This window comes from Acinonyx jubatus, chromosome B3 (assembly GCF_027475565.1).
Source record: "Acinonyx jubatus isolate Ajub_Pintada_27869175 chromosome B3, VMU_Ajub_asm_v1.0, whole genome shotgun sequence".
In the NCBI taxonomy this organism is placed as follows: domain Eukaryota; kingdom Metazoa; phylum Chordata; class Mammalia; order Carnivora; family Felidae; genus Acinonyx; species Acinonyx jubatus.
This window is the reverse complement of record NC_069386.1, coordinates 87881604-87894165: the sequence shown is the minus strand read 5'-3', so window position 1 is coordinate 87894165 and position 12562 is coordinate 87881604.

Below are 12562 nucleotides of genomic sequence, written 5' to 3'. Positions count from 1 at the left end.
CACGGTTCATAAGATGGAGCCCCATGTAGAGCTGTGCACTGACAGCATGGAACTTTCTTAGGTTGTCTCTCTCTCCCCCTCTGCCCTGTTCCCACTTGCATTCTCTCTCTCTCTTTCTTCCTCTCAAAATAAATAATTAAAAAATTTAAAAAAAAGCATGGAGTACTTGCTACATGACATCTCATGTAAATCAGTGACACTATAACTAAATTTTGTAAAAGGCAATCAGGTGTGTCCGTTGTTCAAAATCAATTAAAAGTAAGACCAGAGGCTGAGACCTGATAAGCATATGGCATAAGATTAAATATACCTAAGATGTACTGTTTTACATTCAAAGGAACATGGAAAAATCTATGTGAGGGTATATTCACAATCATATATTTACACATTATTGGCTGGAAATGAAGATGTAAGCCTATGGTGGCTATTATTCAAACAGAAACTCCACAGTTTTACTTCAAAATGGACACTGAGATTGTAATTAATCTCAGTACCATCCATACTTCAGAGGCACGACTCCACATCTGATGTTGGTAGAATCTTTATGGAAATGGACTATGACTTGGTCAAATATTGGCTTATATTAATCATGTATATCTAAGAACCTCATAAAAAAAACGATTCACACAACTAGAATCAAATCAAGAAATTCATGAAGTTAGAACTACCTAACTATAAAACAATATTAATAGGTTTCCAAAGTTACTCTTTGAGGAACTGATAAATTATGAATGAAGCCAATGTTATTCGATTTGGATGCAGTTATTGAACAATTTCATTTAAGAACACACAATGTTCTTTTGCTAAAAGGAAAAAAGCTCTTGAACATTAAAAAGGTAGGTTCATATCTCAGTATTATATAACAAAAAATGATTCAAAACTAAAACCAAGAGACAGTTCTGCAAAAAAGGTATGGTCTCACCTTTCCTCTCTCATATCCCTAGACCACAATTTTCATAACATATAATTAACAGATTATGTTTAGTCATACCTTAAGTTCCCTTCCTACTCTAGTATTTTGTATTGCTAAAAAAATATACATGTGAAAACTGATATACATGTTATTATAAATCACAAGTCTAATGATAATATTGTAGCTAACAGAATTTAGTAGGATATATATTGTAAAGTATGGCACACACTTTGACCAAACTTTAGTAAGGCCCCTCTAAGCTATTTTCTCAACTAGGCTTCCTTGAACTTCTTTGAACTTCCTTTGAACGTCCTTGAACTTCTAAGGTTAAGAGAAAAAAGCACCTGAAAAATATTCCACACATTGGTTTACTGATATCAATTTAAACACAGTTTTTATTTTTTTTGATAAAATTACCAGGTTAGTTGGATACTTTACTAATGATCTTGGATTCTGATTTTTAAGATTTGTAAATTATACTGTTTTATCCATATACACATAATCACAATCTTCTTTTTGCTACACAAATTTAACTACCATCATGTTTGTTATATTGTCAGAATAACTTGTCCTACACAAAGAGAGGTGGCTTTAAATGTAATTCAATTTCAAATATTGTTGTTATATCAATGTTAACAGGGCTCAGTATTTTCCCCCTCTGTGCAGAGAGGTTCTATATTGGACCAATACTTCTTACAGCTGCATATTTTGCAGCATTTCTTCAAGAAAGAAGAAGAAAATCTCCAGATTCTAGTATTGTTTTATCTTAAGTTTCTACAAGTGCAAAATGTGTGCCAAGGTCTTATAAAGATTTAGTTTATTTAGAGATGCAAGAGCAGAGGAAAAAAGCAAAATTTCAAAGAATTTGAGGGCAAATTCAGATTACTACTCTGGGCAACCAGTATTCACTTCTGCTAGGAACTCCTGATACACATCCAAATACTTGCCCTTATTCTCTACCTAAAGGATGGCAAGTGGAAGCATTTTATCCATATTTTCAGTCCGCTACTGCCCCCAAAACTTGAAGGTTTCCTCTGAGGTATTCAATCCTCACACTTCTGAGTTGTTCTATGTGATGCCTAAATAACTGTGAGCAAGAAATTTACCAACAGAAAGTACCAAGGGAAAAAGCAAGAATAATTGAAGTGATTGTTGTCAACTCGAACTCAGTCAAATTTCATATAGAATGATTCACCATAGCCTCAGCTGAAATCAGAAGTGAGCTCAAGAGATGAATGAGATCAATGGATGTACCAGATTCAAATGAGAAGTGCAGGAGCAGTAAGCATGTGAACATAGTACAGCAGACCTGAAGAAAGTGTAGATGAAAAAGTTGGAATCTGGACTAAAAGCATAATGTCAAATGTAACGAGACAAAATTTGCAAAAATATTTTTACATTTTTCTACATTTGTCCATTTTATGTAAAATGTCAGGTTGGCTGTGGTAAAGTTGCTTCATATATCTTCATATTACTTTTCATATCTGAAGACTCTATAGTAATGTCATTATTTTAATAACTAATATCATCTGCATTAAAATACCTATTGTACTTGTGCCTTTTGGCTTTATATTGGTCAGTCTCTGTAGAACAAATATTGACTTTGCTGATCTACTCAATTGCATATTGGCTTTTGTTTCCTTATATCTACTTCTTTGTACATATTGTTATTTTTCTATCTTCTGAAAATGAATGCTTACCTCATTAATTTTCATAATTTCTTTTATAATAAATGTATTCATCATTATACATTGCCTTTGGAGGTAATCTTAGCTATATCCCCTAAGGTTTGTGATGTACTAGTTACTACCTTTAAGTTAGGTAAGTCTTAATGTCCATTGTGATTTCTTCTTTACACTAAGAAGAATATATTTATATAAATAAATTAATTTTAATTTAACATTTGTTAATTATCTTTGTGTTGTTAATGCACATCTTAATTTTGGTAAGCCATATGGTAGTCAGCTGACAAATTTTATGATTACAACCTTTTATTTTATTTTATTTATTTTTTTAATAAAATAATTAAACTTTATTTTTCTTACATCTTTCTTTTCCATATACTTCACTTAGACATGTCTTCTTGGGCCAAACTACGAGTCTCAGACCACAGAATAAATACAAGAGACTCGAGATCCATAGCACATCTAACATTGTCAATAACAATGTTTTTTAGCTTCGTTTTATTGTGTGAACTTTTCTTGACCTGTCGTTTCATTTTAAGATACTATTTTCAAAGAAGCCACCTGTGCCACTGACCATATTTCGTAGTTTAAATTTTTTTCAGCAAGGTCTCTTTGTGGTCCTCTTATGTGACTTCCTTATTCATATTAATTCACCAATGGGCACTGAATGAATATATTTGTATGACTACATTGTGCAGCTTGAGTAGTAAGCTTTTGTTTAATAAAATTTTTCACAGATTTTTTAATCCCTCCAGTGGGTGACATTCTTTTCCTAGTAAGCTATTATATAAGCACATTCTCTCCCTATGATTCACTCTCCAGGGGCCGTGATTACAACCTTTTAAAAAGGTGCTGAAGTTTGCTTTATGGCCTAGCATGCATTCTGCAGTTTGGGGAACTAAGTCAATTTAGTCAGTTTCTGGTTCTCTTTCAATTTTTCCATTTGTTTTACTTAACACTTTTCAGAATTTTCTATCATTTACTAAAAGTTTTCATCAAATCTCCCACCACATTTTTTTACTTGCCTATATCTTCTTATAAATATGATTTTTGTGGATTATATGTTATTATATTATGTGCCTTCATATTTATAAATTTTTCACCATCTTGAGTAACTAAACATTTTATCCTTATAAGATGATTCAATATATTACTAGTATTGTTTTTGGCTTTAAAGATTACCTTGCCTGGTATTAGTATAGCTGTACCAGCTTTTATTTGGTTACAGTTGGCATGACATCTTTGGCCAACTTTCTCTTTCAGACTTGCTGAATAATTTGGTTTATATGAACAACATGGAGGCTTCCACATCTCCTCCATTTATATCTGACCTGACCATATTTTTCTATTACATGCCAGCTTTAGTAAATTTATATTTAAAGAAATTTCTGATATATTTTTGTTTAAACCCATCATCTTATAATAACTTCTATTTTCTCCACTCTGTTCCTTTTCCCTCTTATTCTTACTTTAATTAATTTTTAAAAAATAGTTGGTCTTCTTTGTCATTGTTTGCTTAGTTTTTAAACGTTAGCTTACTGTATTTTTTTTAGTGATTAACACAGAGATTTTGACATATAGCCTTGATTTACCACAATCCCAAATTACCTTGTATTTCTGTTTACTTCTTGGACAATATAAGGTCCTTAGGACATGTTACTCTTGACTCATTCTATGACTATCATAGACATTTGACAAATATGTATTACCAAAATGCCACAAACTGAGTAGTCTAAACATCAGTAATTTATCATTTCAGAGTCTGAGATCAAGGTGTTGGCAAGGTTTGCTCCTTCTGAGAGGCTGTGAGGGAGGATATGTTCTATGCCTTTCTCCTATGCCTCCCTCCTAGCTTCTGGTGATTTGCTGGCCATGTGTCCTGTTTCTTGGCTTCTGCTGTATCAGTTCAATCTTTGCCTTAATCTTCACCTGGCATTCCATTTATAAGGACACCATTCATACTGGATTAGGGGCCCACCCTAATTCAGGATAACCTCATCTTAACTAATTTGCATCTGTAATAAATCTAATCCTAAATAGTTACATTTTGAGGCACTAGTGTTTAGGAGTTTAATTCAAGGATTTGGGAGGAACACAATTCAACTAGATGTGTGTCTGTATGTATACGAAAATAATGATTATATCATTATAAATATTACTTTATTGTTCTATAAAATTTTATGTTACACATTTAAATTGATGTTAAGATTTACTTACATACTTAAAAGTGTCCTAGCTTAAAAATTTTTTTTAATGTTTATTTTTTAAGAGAGAGAGAGAGAGAGAGAGAGAGAGAGAGAGACTGAGTGCCAGCAGCAGAGGGGCAGAGAGAGAGTGAAACACAGAATTCAAAGCAGGCTCCAGGCTTTGATCTGTCAGCACTGAGCCCAGTGCAGGCCTCAAACTCATGAACCAGGAGATCATGATCTGAGCCAAAGTTGGACGCTTAACCGACTCAGCCACCCAGGTGCCCCAAATTGTCCTAGCTTTTAAACACTTCCTGTATCTCTGATCCTCCAGTTTATATTATCCTTCTTGTGCATGGCAAATACACACTAGAATTTTTGTTGTTGCTGGTGTGCTGGTAACAATTCTCTCATTTTCTTGTGTCTGAAAATGATTATTTTAATTTCATTCTTAATATGTTTACTTAATATTGATAGTTTTTTTAATTAGTTATTTGAATTCTATTGTTTCAGTTGAGAAGCAAATTTATTGGTCTATTCGATACCCTTTATTTTTTTTTTAACGTTTTATTTATTTTTGAGACAGAGAGAGACAGAGCACGAACGGGGGAGGGGCAGAGAGAGAGGGAGACACAGAATCGGAAGCAGGCTCCAGGCTCTGAGCCATCAGCCCAGAGCCTGACACGGGGCTGGAACTCACGGACAGTGAGCAGGAACTCACGGACAGTGAGATCGTGACCTGGGCTGAAGTCGGAGGCTTAACCGACTGAGCCACCCAGGCGCCCCTAATCGATACCCTTTAAATGTAAACTTTCTTTTTCCTATAGTTGTTGTTGAGATGTTCTCTTTGTCTTTTTTCTACGATATTCTATAAAGCTGATTACATATTGTTCCATCTTTCAATTTAGAGAGTTTTTAATTTGTCGCTTGATATATTTTATCAGATTTAGAAATTTCTTACCCATCATCATTTCCAATATTACTTGTGCCCCATTTTTTCCTTACTTCTTCCTCTAGGGTTCCAACCAAATTTACGTGAGGATTTCTCCTTCTATCTTCTTTACTTCCTGTTCACACCTCTGTATTTCCTGTCTTGTTATTTTTCTGTGTTTCACATTGGCTATTTTACTCAGGCTTTTACTAATAGTCTCCTTATTTCTGTCTGTTATGTTGTTACATTCCTGAACTTGTTAATATTACGTATTCACTTTTTCAGTTCCATAATTTCTAATTTATTATTTTTATAGTTTTCATTTCTCTACTGAAATTCTAAATCTTAGACTTTTATCTCATTGAATAGAGTAAGCAAAATTATTATTTTTTTATCATACTTTTTATTCGAGAGAATTGGAAATTTACATACAATTGTAAGAAGTAATGCAGACACAGCCCACATACTCTTTACCTAATATTTCAGTGGGAAATATATTGCAGAACTACAGTATAATATCACAGGCAGGACTTTAGCATTGATACAGTCAAGAAATAAAACAAATCCTTTATAACTAGAATTTTTCATGTTGCCTCTTTATGACTATATCCATTTCCTGCCAAATCTGTACTTTTGTCCTTAGCACCTGAGAACCAATCATTTTTTCTCCATCTGTATGATTTTATCATTGTGATTATGTTGCATAAAAGGAATTGTAAAGCATGTAACATTTGGGGATTAAGTCTTTTTCACATGATACTCTGGTAACCTACAAGGAGTGGTAGGTGTGTGAGAACCTCCTGTAGGCCTTCGTAATTCCATTTTAAGTGAGGTTTCCTTTACTTTCACGGGTACTACTTTGTCAGATATATGGCTTAAAAATGTTTTTTTCCTAGTCCTTTATCTTGTCTTTTTATTCTCGCAAGTGAACATTTCAGAGAGCAAAGGTTTTTCATTTTAAGTCTGATGTATATATATATACACACACACACATATATATGTGTGTGTGTGTGTATATATATATATATATTTTTTTTCTTCTATGGATCATGTTTTGGAGTTGAATTTAAGTATGCTTATCTTACCCTGCTTAGGTTCTGAACATTTTCCTCCTATTTTTCCCCTAACCGTTTTATAGCAATTTTTTTTATGTGTAGTATATAATTTATAGTATTGCGTGTTGGAGGCCTCTGGGTGGTTCAGTCAGTTAAGGGTCTGACTCTTGATTTTGGCTGCGGTCACCATCCCAGGATGGTGGGAGCAAGCCCGGTGACTGTCTCCGCGCTGAGCATGAAGCCTGCTTAAGATTCTCTCTCCCTCTGACCCTCTCCCTTGCTTGTGCTCTCTCAAATAAAAAGTAAAATAAAATAAAGTAAAATAAAATAAAATAAAATAAAATAAATATAGTATTCTACTTTGTATAGTATTGTGTTATGTGCTAATTTTTGTATAAAGTGTGACATTTAGGTCACGGTTTTTGAGAGAGGGGCAGGAGCCTATGGGAGTCTTACCACTCTAACACAACTTGTTGCTGTCCATCCTTCCACCATTGAATTGATTTTGCTCCTTTTTAAGTTCATTTGGAGATTTGCGCAGGTTTATTTCTGGATTCTCTTATCTGTTCCATTGATTGAGGTGTTTATTTTGCTAATGGTAACTGATAACTGTGGTTATGTAGTAAAACTTAATTCCAGTTACAATGATCCATACACTTTCTTCCTCTTTTTATAAATTATTTTAGCTACTGTATGTCCTTTGCTTTTCCACATGAATCTTGGATTAATCATGCCCATCTCCATAATGAGTCTATCAAGGATTTTGATAGAAATCTGTTTAGCAATTTAGATAGAATTAAATTTTTACTTTGTTCAGTCTTCCAACCTATGAACACTGCATGTTTCATTTCTTTATTTGTTTATTTATTTTTCAGTTTATTTATTTTGAGAGAAAGAGTACATATGCACACTGGGTCAGGAGAAGGGCAGAGAGAGAGAGAGAGAGAGAGAGGCAGAAACAGAGAATCCCAAGCAGGCTCCTTGCTATCAGACAGCTCAGAGTCCCATGCAGGGCTCAAACCCTCAAACCATGAAACTGACCTAGGCAGAAATCGAGAGTTGATGTTAACTGACTGAACCACCCAGGCACCCCACGTGTTTTATTTAGACAGGGTATGATTTACTTAAAATTTTTATTTCTTTAATTGGGATTTTGCAATTTTAAGCGTGCATGTTTTGTTATATTTACATCTTAGCATTTTGTTTTTAGAGCAATTATAAATGATTTTGTAACATTTTAATTTCGATGATCACATGTTCACTACTCATATGTAGAAATACAATAGATTTTTTGTAGGTGTTTATTTTGCATCCTGTGACCATGTTACACGCACTTGGTTCTAGAAGTTGTGATTGTTTTTTGTTCTTTCTTTATTAGATTCCTTGGGATTTTCTCCATATAAATTCATGTTATCCATAAATGAGAAACTTTTTTTCCTTTCTAATCTGTTTATCTGTTATTTCTTTAGTTCGCTCATTCATTTTTGCCTTAGTCCATTAGCTAGAACTTGCAATCCTATGCTGAAAAAAAGCACTGAAATAAGAAATTCTTGTTGTGCCCAATCTCAAGGGAGAAAACACATTTTTAAGTATCCCTTGATGTTGGGTTTTAGTATGTGCTCTTTATCAAAATCAGATTTCCTCCCTTCCAAGTTTAGTGGGAGTTTGTATCATGGATGGGTGTTGAATTTTGTCCAATGATTTTTCTGAAGAAAATTACACGATTAGGTAATTTTTCTTCTGTAGTCTGTTAATATGACAGATTATACTGATTGATTTTTGAATAATTAAATAGCCTACTATCTCTAGAATACACTCCATTTGGTCATGGTATATAATTATTTTTATATATTGCTGACTTTTATTTGCTAGTATTTTGTAAATAATCTTTACATCTATATTCATGAGGAATATTGGTCTATAGTTTCCTTTTTGTGTAAACTCTTATTTTGGTATCAGAGTAATGATGGCCTCAAAAAATTGGGTTGAAAAGTTTCCCTCCTTTTCTACATTCTGGAAGACATTGTCTACATTCAGCATTTATTCTTTGTTAAGTTTGATATAATTCTTAAAGAGAATGGGCCTGGAACTCTCTTTTGGGATTTTTTAAATAAATGAATGAATTCAATTTCTTTAATGGTTATATGGCCATTAAAATTGTTATTTCATCTTAGGTGAGTTGTGGCAGAATATGATTTTCAAGGTATTGGTCCATTTTATCAAAAGCTTAAATTTATGTGTATAAAGTTGTTCCTAGGAGACCCCTATTATCTTTTTGATGTCTACAGGGTCTTTAATGATATCCCCTATTTCATTCCTGATACTGGTAATTTGTGTCTTATCTTCTTATCTTCTCTGTCAGTCTTTGAGGTTTGTCAATTTTATTGATCTTTTCAAGAAAACCAGCTTTTGGTTTCATTGATTCTCTTTGTTGTTTTTTGTTAGTCTGTTTCATTGATTTCTCCACTTTATTATTACCATTTTACTGCTTGCTTTGGGCTTATTTTGCTTTATAATTATCTTAAATATTCCCTTTGTGTATATTAGTACTATCTTGGTGTTCCAGTACTCATTTTAACTTTAAACAAAAAAGAAGAGAAGAAAATTAGATTGTATTTTCCACATGTTTGCTTGCTTGCTTTCTTTCTTTTCTTTTCTCTTGCTTTCTTCTTCCTCCCTCCCTCTCTTCCTTCCTTACTTCCTGTCTTTCTTTCTTCTTTCTTTCTTTCTTTCTTTCTTTCTTTCTTTCTTTCTTTCTTTTCTTTCTTCTTTCCTTCAATAATTTATTGTCAAGTGTAGTCCTGGCTTCAGGAGTAGATTCTCGTGATTCATCACTTAAATACAACACCCAATGCTCATCCCAACAAGTGCCCTCCTCAATGCCCACCACCCATTTTCCCCATCCCCCTCCTCATTCCCATGAACCCTCAGTTTTTTCTCTGTATTTAAGAGTCTCTTAAAGTTTGCCTCCCTCTCTGTTCGTAACTTATTTTTCCTACCCTTCTCCTATGGTCATCTGTTAAGTTTCTCAAATTCCACATATGAGTGAAAACATATGATAATCTGTCTTTCTTTGACTTACTTCACTTAGCATAATACCCTCCAGTTCCACCCACATTGTTGCAAATGGCAAAATTTCATTCTTTTTCAATGCTAGGTAGTATTCCATTGGGTGTGTATATATATATTTATATATATATATTTATTTATATTTATATTTATATTATTTATATATACCATATCTTCTTTATCCAATCATCAGTTGATGGACATTTGGGCTCTTTCCATAATTTGGCTATTGATGATAGCATTGCTATAAACATTGGGGTTTTGTGCCCCTATGAATCAGCACTCCTGTATCCTTTGGATAAATTCCTAATAGTGCTTGTGCTGCATCATGGGGTAATTCTATTTTTAATTTTTTGAGGAACCTCCACACTGTTTTCTAGAGTAGCTACACCAGTTTGCATTCTTACCAACAGTGCAAGAGGGTTCCTCTTTCTCCACATCCTTGCCAACATCTGTCATTTCCTGAGTTGTTAATTTTAGCCATTCTGACCAGTGTGAGGAGGTATCTCATTGTGGTTTTGATTTGTATTTCCCTGATGATGAGCGATGTCAAGCATATTTTATGTGTCTGTTTGCCATCTGGATGTCTTCTTTAGAAAAGTGTCTATTAATGTCTTCTGCCCATTTCTTCTGGATTATTTGCTTTTGGGGTGTTGAGTTCGGTAAGTTCTTTATTGATTTTTGATACTAACCTTTTATCTGATATGTTATTTGCAAATATCTTCTCCATTCTGTCAGTTGCCTTTTAGTATTATTATTTCCTTTGATGTGCAGAAACTTTTTATCTAGGTGAGGTCCCAATAGTCCATTTTTTGCTTTTATTTCCTTGCTTTCAGAGACATGTCAAGTAAGAAGTTGCTGCGGCCAAAGTCAAAGAATTGTTGCCTGTTTTCTCCTCTAGCGTTTTGTAGGCTTCCTGTCTCACATTTAGGTCCTTCATCCATTTTGAATTTATTTTTGTGTATGGTGTAAGAAAGCAGTCCAGTTTCATTCTTCTGCATGTTGTTATCCAGTTCTCCCAGCATCATTTGCTAAAGAGACTTTTTCTTTTTTTCCCAAAGGATACTCTTTCTTGCTTTGTCGAAGATTAGTTGGCCATATATTTGTGGATCCATTTCTGGGTTCTCTCTTCTATTCCATTGATCTATGTGTCTGTTTTTGTGCCAATACCATATTGTCTTGATAATTACAGCTAAAGTCTTGGATTGTGATGTCTCCAGCTTTGGTTTTCTTTTTCAACATTACTTTGGCTATTTGGGGCCTTTTGTGGTTCCATACAAATTTTAGGATTGTTTGTTCTAGCTCTGTGAAGAATGCTGGTATTATTTTAATTGGATTTCATTGAATGTGCAGATTCTTTGCGTAGTATAACATTTTAACAATATTTGTTCTTACAATCCATGAGCATGGCATATTTTTCCATTTCTTTGTGTCTTCTTCAATTTCTTTCATAAGCTTTCTATAGTTTTCAGTGAAAAGATCTTTTACCTCTTTGCTTTGGTTTATTCCTAGGTATTTTATGGTTCTTGGTACAATTGTAAATGGGATCGATTCCTTTATATCTCTTTCTGTTGCTTCATTATTGGTGTATAGAAATGCAACAGATTTCTGTACATTGATTTTATATCCTGCGGTTTTGTTGAATTCATGTATGAGTTCTAGTAGTTTTTTTGGTGGAGTCTTTCGGGCTTTCCATGTAGAGTATAATGTCATCTGCAGAAAGTAAAAGTTGGACTTCTTTACCAATTCAGATGTCTTTTATTTCATTTTGTTGTCTGATTGCTGATGCTAGGACTTCTAACACTATGTTAAACAACAGTGGTGAGAGTAGACATCCCTGTTATGTTCCTGATCTCAGGGGAAAAGCTCTCAGCTTCTCCTCATTAAGGATGATACTAGCTGTGGGCCTTTCACATATGGCTTTTGGATGGTTAGGTATGTTCCTTCTATCCAGCCTTTCTTGAGGATTTTTATTAAGAAAGGATGCTGTATTTTGTAAAATGATTTTTCTGAATCTATTGGCAGGATCATGTGGTTCTTATCCTTTCTCCTATTAATGTGATGTTTCACGTTGATTGATTTGCAAATATTGAATGAGCCCTGCAGCCCAGGAATGAATCCCGCTTGATCATGGTGAATAATTCTTTTAATATAGTGTTGAATTCGATTTGCTAGTATTTTGTTGACAACATTTCCATCCATGTTCATCAGGGATATTGGCCTGTAACTCTCCCTTTTAGTGGGGCCTCTGTCTGGTTTGGGAATCAAGCTAATGCTGGCATCATAGAATGAGTCCAGAAGCTTTCCTTCCGTTTCTATTTTTTGGAAGAGCTTGAGAAGAATAGGTATTAACTCTGCCTTAAATGTCTGGTAGAATTCCCCGGGGAAGCCATCTGGCCCAGGACTCTTATTTGTTGGCAGATTTTTGATAACTGATTCATTTCTTTGCTGGTTATGGGTTTGTTCAAATTTTCTATTTCTTCCCTTTTGAGTTTTGGTAGCGTGTGAGTATCTTGGAATTTGTCCATTTCTTCCAGATTATTCAGTTTGTTGGCATGTAATTTTTCATAATATTCTCTAATAATTGTATTTCTGTGAGGTTGTTTGTGATCTCTCCTCTTTCACTGCCTCTATTTTGGCCCTCTCTCTTTTCTTTTTGAGAAGTCTGGCTAGGGGGTTATCAATTTTGTTTATTCTTTCAAAAAAACAGCTCTTAGATTCAT